Source organism: Microtus ochrogaster, unplaced genomic scaffold, assembly GCF_000317375.1.
Source record: "Microtus ochrogaster isolate Prairie Vole_2 unplaced genomic scaffold, MicOch1.0 UNK16, whole genome shotgun sequence".
Taxonomy (NCBI): domain Eukaryota; kingdom Metazoa; phylum Chordata; class Mammalia; order Rodentia; family Cricetidae; genus Microtus; species Microtus ochrogaster.
This window is the reverse complement of record NW_004949114.1, coordinates 6,077,456-6,085,467: the sequence shown is the minus strand read 5'-3', so window position 1 is coordinate 6,085,467 and position 8,012 is coordinate 6,077,456. Positions and strand designations below refer to the sequence as shown.

Here is an 8,012-nt window from a genome sequence, read left to right as displayed (position 1 = left end):
TATTGAATGCATATCTGTTAGCTTTACCAAGAAGTGATATCTCAGAGTGTTTTAGAATTTCTGATCTGAGTACTGTAGTAACTTCATTTCCCTCCTCCTCCATTGTCCAGCACACACCACAGACATGTGGGCACTTACTATCTAACCTTCTGGGTACAGTTTTTTCCCCTAGTAAATTAGTAACTGGTTCTTCCCAGAAGGAATTAAACATCTTTGAGAAATGTTAAATGTGAGATTATTGGAGATGGGACTCTACCCAGAGAAGAGAGAATGATAGTGCTCTATTAGCGTTTGTTAACCAACCCTCAGACTGACTGAGAGCTAAAACAGCTCATACGGGAAGATGAGCTCTCTAGGAAAACTTTGTGACATTTGGGACGCTGCAGTCAGCTAGCCACACTGTGGGGGAAGGGCTGAGAGATCGCCACAGCCATGGGGAAGATGGTGGACAATTCACTGCTGCCTTTCCAGAAAGGATGGTTTATGTCTTTGTTCTTTTCTTAAACTCCCAGTTGGCTTCACACTTTATCTTACATGGGCTTTCATTCCTGAATCTTGGCAAAACTCCTTAGGCTTAACTTACTGGCCTCAAAAATATTTGTCTGTCTGCCTCCTTACTGCTGCTGTGATTGGCTATGTCCTCTCATTTGGAATTAACATGGTGAGTACCTCTCCACTCAGCTCCATTCATACCATCACAGATAACTGTGCCAAAAAACAGCAGTGGAAGAGATACCAAGAAGACGCCATCCCAGTATTAACTGATGTTCCTATTCAAGAAGTGAACAAAATGTCCTTCCATGAAGCCAGAGAACTTAACACTCACAACTGAGCTGTGTGTAAACATCCTAACACCAAACATTTACAAGTTTGCGGGTGAATAGTTTTGAACATAATTATATCGACTGTTCTTTTAATACCTAATATTGACATGTAAAAACATGAAAGTTGATTTCTTAGATTGAGTTTAATTAATATTGTAAATATTTTCAATTGCATTTTTGATTGACAGAATGAGTAAAATGCCACATTTACTATAAAAAAGTACTTGGACATTGCAAACTTTATCCAACCCTGTCACAAATTTTGTGGAAAAAAAGCCTATTAATGCATATTAGAAGAAACCTGTTATCCTTTTATTAATATAAGTGGGCCAGTAGGAATATTTGAATGTATGAGTGTCAGTAGTAAAGAACAGGATAGAAAAACTGAAAGATATAATTCAGAAAGCAGGACGGAAGTTTAAAAACTCTAGTTACGGATTGTCAAGATGGTGCAGTGGGTAAAGACACTTGCTACCATGCTAGATTCTCTTCCTGGACCCCACATGGTGGAGGAAAAGAACTGATAGCTATGAGTTGTCCTCTGACCTCCATGGATGCAACCAGCATGAGATTTCCCCTCCTTCAATAAACAAATAAGTGTAGGAAAATATCTGTTACTTAATATAGCAAACAATTTTTACAATTTTTATGCTTATGTGTATGTCACTCACTGTGGTGATGAATAGACATGACACCCAAAGACTCGTGTGTTTAAGTCCTGGCTCATAGGCAGTGGTGCCACTAGGAAGTATGACCTTGCTGGAGTAGGTGTAGCCTTGTTGGAGGAAGTGTGCCACTGTGGGGTGGACTTTAAAGTCTCATATATGCTCAAGCTACACCCAGAACACAATCTCTCCTTCTGCTGCCTGCGTTCAAGATGTAGAACTCTTAGCAGCTTCTCCAGCACTATGTCTGCCTTCATACTGCTGTGTCCCACCATGATAATAATGGATGAAACCCCTGAAACTGTAAGCCATTCCAATTAAATGTTTCCTTTATAAGAGTTGCTGTGGTCTTAGTGTCTCTTGACAGCAACAGAAACCCAAACTAAGACACTCACTGAATGTTATGTATGTGTACATGTGTTCAGGTGCCTGCAGAGGCCAGAAGAGACACGGAATCCTCCAGAACTGGAATTACAAGCAGTTGCAAGTTGTTCCATACGAGGCCTGGGAACCCAGCCCAGTCCTCTACGAGAACAGCCAGAGCTCTTAACTGCTGAGCCATCTCTCCAGACCCAATAGTTTTTATTTTTGGGGAACCCCCTTTATTGGCTCACCCTGACATTGTATCAGAGCTCCCTTTCTTCACTTACTCCTCCACACCGGACATCCTTTTGCCTTTTATTTAATCCATGTAAAGAGCTAGGTGCAGCCGAGCACATCAGTACACTCAGAGCGGGGGTGGGGGTGGATTATGTGAGCCATAGGTTCAGTGAAAAACAATTCTCAGTCAGTCAATAAAACAATACACATATAAGGTGGAGACTGATGAAGACATAGTTATGTCTGCCTCTAGCTTCCACATACCTCCATAAAGGCAAGTGAGCACCCCCCTGGGACATATCACACACACACACACACACACACACACACACACACACACACACACACACACAGCATTTCTCTGAAGAGTGGGCCTACAAGTGGGGAAGAACTCTTATTGGTTGCTTCACAAGATTTCTCCTACTAAGTAATACCCTGTCACTTACATTCTGAACTAACTTAAAGTGGCTTCTAACGTGAATGTCAGATTACTGAGCACACAGGTAAATGCTCATCCTTCTTAGCAAACGCTTTGTGTGCCTCAACTGCATCTTCCCAGTTGCATATGAATTGCCTGGGAGAAGAGCTTAGTTATAGACTCTTGGGGCGATTAGCTCTTCTAAAACACTGGGAAAGGAAGGCCACTTCGGTTAGAACTAGACAGACTGGATTAAAACACAGCCTCTACCACATATGGTCCACGCATCACCAATCTTTACATTATACTCTGCAGGTCTGCTTTTCATCTTGTTTTCTTTCTAAATTTTTTACTTTTAAAAATGCTTCAATGTGTGTGCAACAGTCTGTCATAGGAATAGATGTTTGATAGTGTACTTAATTACCTATTTGGGGATATTTTGATGGTTTCCAAGTTTTTATTATTAAAAGCCATGACAAAATGCATATCTGGTGGGTAAATCTCTGTGAACATTGCATTCAGATTTACAAAGTCATCGACTCCTCCAAATTACCCCTTAACAAGTCATTCTTACCAAGAACAATATTGTTAATGAAATGGTTGATGTTTGTTATTGCTAACGCATCATTTTATATTTGAATAGAAAACTGTGTACATTGTGCAAGCACTTAATAGTGTGTATACTATTATATGTGTGTATATATGTGTGTATGTATGTATAATCAGTGTGTACAGTTAGTTTATGCTCACACTCCATAATCAGGTGATTATGAAATAACTTTGAACAGACAAATGAGGAACTCTGTGGGGTTTAGCTTGGCATTTAATTTATCATCTGGCCTTCACTAAATTTCAACAGTGTCTAAAATTTGATTACTGTACCCACAAATAAGAAAAGGAGGATAAATTATCTGGACTCACAGGACTCTTGTGAGAAAGTAAGTATATCTCACAGTTGACCACTGTTGTGTGCCAGGCCGGCTCACTGCCTGGAGTGTAGGAAGACAAGATCGAGGGAAGTCCCCTGAAATGAGGGCACCAGAATGAAAAGGACTGGGGCTTTCTTCCTGCAGATTTCACATTTTCATGATTATTTGGCTTTCTTCATGCAGATTTAATATTTTCATGACCATTGAGGTAGACAATGGGCATCCCCCTTATTTATTGATTATCTACTTTATGCTTTGCACAGGTTATTTTTACTCTTCATAATCCCAAAGGCTAGGATTGTCATAAGGATACCGAAACTGAAGAGATTATATAAACTTACATATTTTTAAAAATTACATATTTTTTTATTCTCCCTCGTGTGTGTGTGTGCATGTGATCATGCCTGCATGCTTATGCCTCAGCATTTGTGTGGAGGTCAGAAAGCAACTTGTGGAGTTTATTCTTTCCTTTTACCATGTTAAGTTCCAAGGATCAAACCAGGCCATCAGACTTGATGGGAGTATATTTAAGATTGTTTAATAAAATGTGATCATCTCCTCTCCTTTCTACTTCACCCTCTTTTTGTTAGTCCTTGCATCAAAGCATTAAAACAAACTCGAGTCCCATCACATATCTCGACCACATCTAACTTCCTTTCTCCCCTTCATAGTCCACGTCCTTGTAAGACTTGTCCTCCTGTTGTGGAATCTGTACACTGTGTGAAGATGTATTGCTGCGATTGGTGTCATAAACAGTCAAGTGCCCCATGGCTAGGCAGGAGAGAATAGGCAGGATTTCTGGGGGGAGAGAGGAAGAGGAGAAGAAATCTAGGTGTTAACAAGCCAAAGCTCGTTAAATGTTGATTTAAAAATATGAATTAATTAAGTTACAAGAGCTAGTTGAAAACAAGACTAGCTAAAGGCCAAGCTTTCATAATTAATAATTAGTTTTCATTTTATTATTTGGAAGCTGGCTGGCCGTACAAAAACATCTTCCCATGTTTTTATTTACTGAAGCGTGATTCTAATTAGCCTTATCGATGAAAAACTCTGAGTCAGATATCAGGGTAAAAGTAGAAATAGCAAAGAAACAGCAGCAGCCATTAGAGACTTTTTACCTCTCTCTGTACAGATTTCCAGATCTCTACGGTTAACTAGCTAGCTCTGTCCTCTGATCTCCAGGCAAGCTTTATTTGTCAGAACACAAACAAAATATCACACATTTTATTTTCTTTATATTCCCTGTCTTTCTTTCTTTTCTTTCTTTTTCTTTTTCTTTTTTTTTTTCATTTTTGATAACATTTCTCTGTGTAACAGTCCTAGTTGTCCTGGAACTAGCTCTTGTAGATCAGGCTTTGCCTCGAACTCAGAGATCCGCCTGCCTCTGCCTCCCAAATGCTGGAATTAAAGGCACACACCACCAGCGCATGCCTTGATAACTCTCTTTTTGCAGTCTGTTCTTTTCTAGTTTTTGTGACACCGGGTGACATGACACTCACCTAGTTTCTATTCTCCCACTTGTGCCAGGTGTGTAAAGTTAAGAAGGCTTATCGTAATTGTAAACTTTTCAAATTCCAGTCTAAAGTGTTAAATATGATTTTTCTCTAGTGATCGGGTTCATATATTTCCTCAGAACTTCATAGAGCCATGCTGCTTAATGTTCATCATGGGAAAAACATACAAAATAAAAAACGTCCAAATTATTGTCTTATAGCTTTCATATTAGGAAATGAAACAAGTGGAAAACCATCTGAAGAAGAATACTGTAATCAATTAATGGATGGTAATGATAGCATATCTTTTTATGTGTTTGCTTTTCTTTTTTTATTTGTTGCTGGGGTTTTTTTTGTTTGTTTGTTTTTTATATCAAGGTCTTAGTGTGTAACTCTGACTGTCCTGGAACTCCCTCCATAGAGCAGGCTGTCTTCAAACTCACAGAAATCCATCTGCCTCTGCCTCCCAAGCCCTGGGATAAAAGGCATGCGCCACCACAGTCAGTTAAAGATAATGTATCTTAGAGTTTCAATGGAGAGAAACATTGTGTGTTAGGGTGGTCAGTGTAAGTCCAGGGTCTCTGGCCTCCGTCTTTGGAGCCCCCCTCCCCTGTCCCTGTGCCCGCCAAGCCTTGACCCCTCCCTGGAGGAGGGTCAAGACAGCGGGCCAAATCTTGACCACGCCTCCAGTCTATTTAAACTGCTTCCTGGGTAGTCTCTTCTCCCCCTAGTGGTCGCATTCGTGGCTTCCCGATTCCCCCTTGGGGCCACCCGAGCGGGCAGGAATCCCATTAAACCTGAATATTTTTTAGTTTGGCTTGTTGTGATTTGGCTTGATTGGGATTTTTTGCATTGGCAGAGAGCTTGCATTAGGAAAATTCCTAACAGTTAAATTTCAATCTAGATCACGAATTGACTAGAGATTTCCCTTGGATACAGGAGGAGCGGAGGCATACCTTGTAGGTACCATAATTCTACTATAAGTCTGTGAAGCAAGGACAATCTATGCTGTCCTAAGAATTAAGTTTGAGCATATAGTTGGCCCCAAAGATACTGTGAGATTCAAGGTTGAGAAGGTGATGGATACTGAATTGAAGCAGCCAGTCATTAAGTTAAAAACTCAAGTCCTATATTTTATCTTGCTGAAAATGTGGCACATTTCTTAAAAAGAAATAATAAAAATTAAATTCTATAAGGTTTTGTAATTTGAGTGCTTGCCATCAACAGCCTCAGGGTTCCAAAAATTACAAATGCTTGTAATCTTTTGAACGTGTTTTAGATTACTGCATGTGACTCTCAGGTCTTTACTAGCAAGGCAATGTGCTCATTATACGTTACATAGATTATCATCTCCAGAAGATTATAGGTCCAGTACACTTGCTGAAAGAATATCTCACAATTATCATGACCGAATGCACATATTAGCCACGTGTAATTACTCTAAATGAAGAAAGACACGCCTGATGGTGAATGCTGATGGCTGTCGAAGTTTTGTTTGAATGGAGTAAATTTGAGGACTAAGTTTTCTGCTTAGAAAAGAATGAGCATGATCAAATGCACATAGTGAGGCTGTAAAGCAGCAGGGTCATCATCTTTGACAGTAAGAGGATTAAAGGAAATGAAGTCAGTTTTAAATGTTCTCTTAATGAATAAACCTGGGTGATAAGAAGGAGCTCTGGGATGTTCTGGGGAGACAAACCAGGGAATTCAGGGATGTTTGGCTGGGGAAATAAAATCTTTGAAGCTGAATAGAGTCTCAGGACCACTGTAGTCAATTAAGTCTTTCTCTTGTTTTCTGTTAGGTAACCCTAGGAGCTGTGTGTGGGAGTAATTAGAGTCGCTTTGAGAGACCCAATGGAACATGTCCAGTGCTCCAGTTAAAAAGAATTCTTTTTGAGACTGTAGACTAAGTTTACCTGGATCTCATTATGTAGCTCAGCTGGCCTCAGGCTTCCGATTCTTATGCCCCTGCCTCTCAATAGAACCTAATTTTTTCAATTCTGGGGATAATGTTGATGGAATATAAATCAGTGGAAACCCAGAAAGCCCAATGTGCTTACACAAGACCTCAAGATAGTGAAGTGAAGGAAGAGCCCAGAGCTGCTACTTCATCCCTGCATGTGTATCTCCTGGAACAGTGTTTTGCACAGATTATGAGCTAAATAAATATTTACTGACTCAATGGTGAATGAATGAACCCTTGATTCTTATTTTCTTACAGGATTATTCTCATAGTATCATAGAACCTCTGAGTTCTGAAGCTTGAGAATCACCTTGTTTTGCTTTGTGATATTTTAACTAGTGCTATGTATAAAAATATAATGCCAAAATCTAATTTTCCAGCTAAATCTCACTCTTAACAGATCTTTCTTTCAGTTCTGGACTTGCATCATAGGGATTTTTTTTTTCTGCAGATGTTGCTCCCCTGCATTATTTGAACGTTGTAAGACTTTAGCCTGCTAGGTAGAATCTGATAATTATGCAACAAAAAATAAAGCAACCGAGCAAGACCTGTTTGCACAATTGCTAAGAATAAAGATGATAATACAGGAGCTGTCCTAGCAATGGATCACAATTCTACCTTATATAATGTATTCATGTCCAGGGCTGTCATAATGAACTACCACAGAGACTTAAATAAATTTATTTTTTCTGAGTCCATAAGGCTTGAAGACCAAGACCCAGATGTCAGCCCGATGACTACTGAGGGTTATAAGGAAGGAGTCTATTGATGACCTTTTTGTGTTTTAATATGGCTCTACTACTGTTTGTGCCTGTGTTCAAGTTTTTGTACTGTGAGGATAACAGTCATATCAGATTAGAACCTAAACTAATATCCTCATTTTAATTACTTCTTTAAATATTGCATCTCCAAACAAGGGCATATCCCAAGTTACTGAATGTTTATGATTCAACATATAAACCCCTGTGTGTGTGTGTGTGTGTGAGAGAGAGAGAGAGAGAGACAGAGAGACAGAGAGACAGAGAGACAGAGACAGAAACAGAGAGAGGAGAGAGGAGAGAGGAGAGAGGAGAGAGAGAGAGAGAGAGAGAGAGAGAGAGAGAGAGAGAAAGGAAGAGAG

At 39.7% G+C, this 8,012-nt stretch overlaps 1 pseudogene; it reads left to right on the top strand.

Moving 5' to 3' along the window:
* Positions 1 to 476: 476 nt before the first annotated feature.
* LOC113458369 lies at positions 477 to 832 on the top strand (annotated as a pseudogene).
* Positions 833 to 8,012: the final 7,180 nt, after the last annotated feature.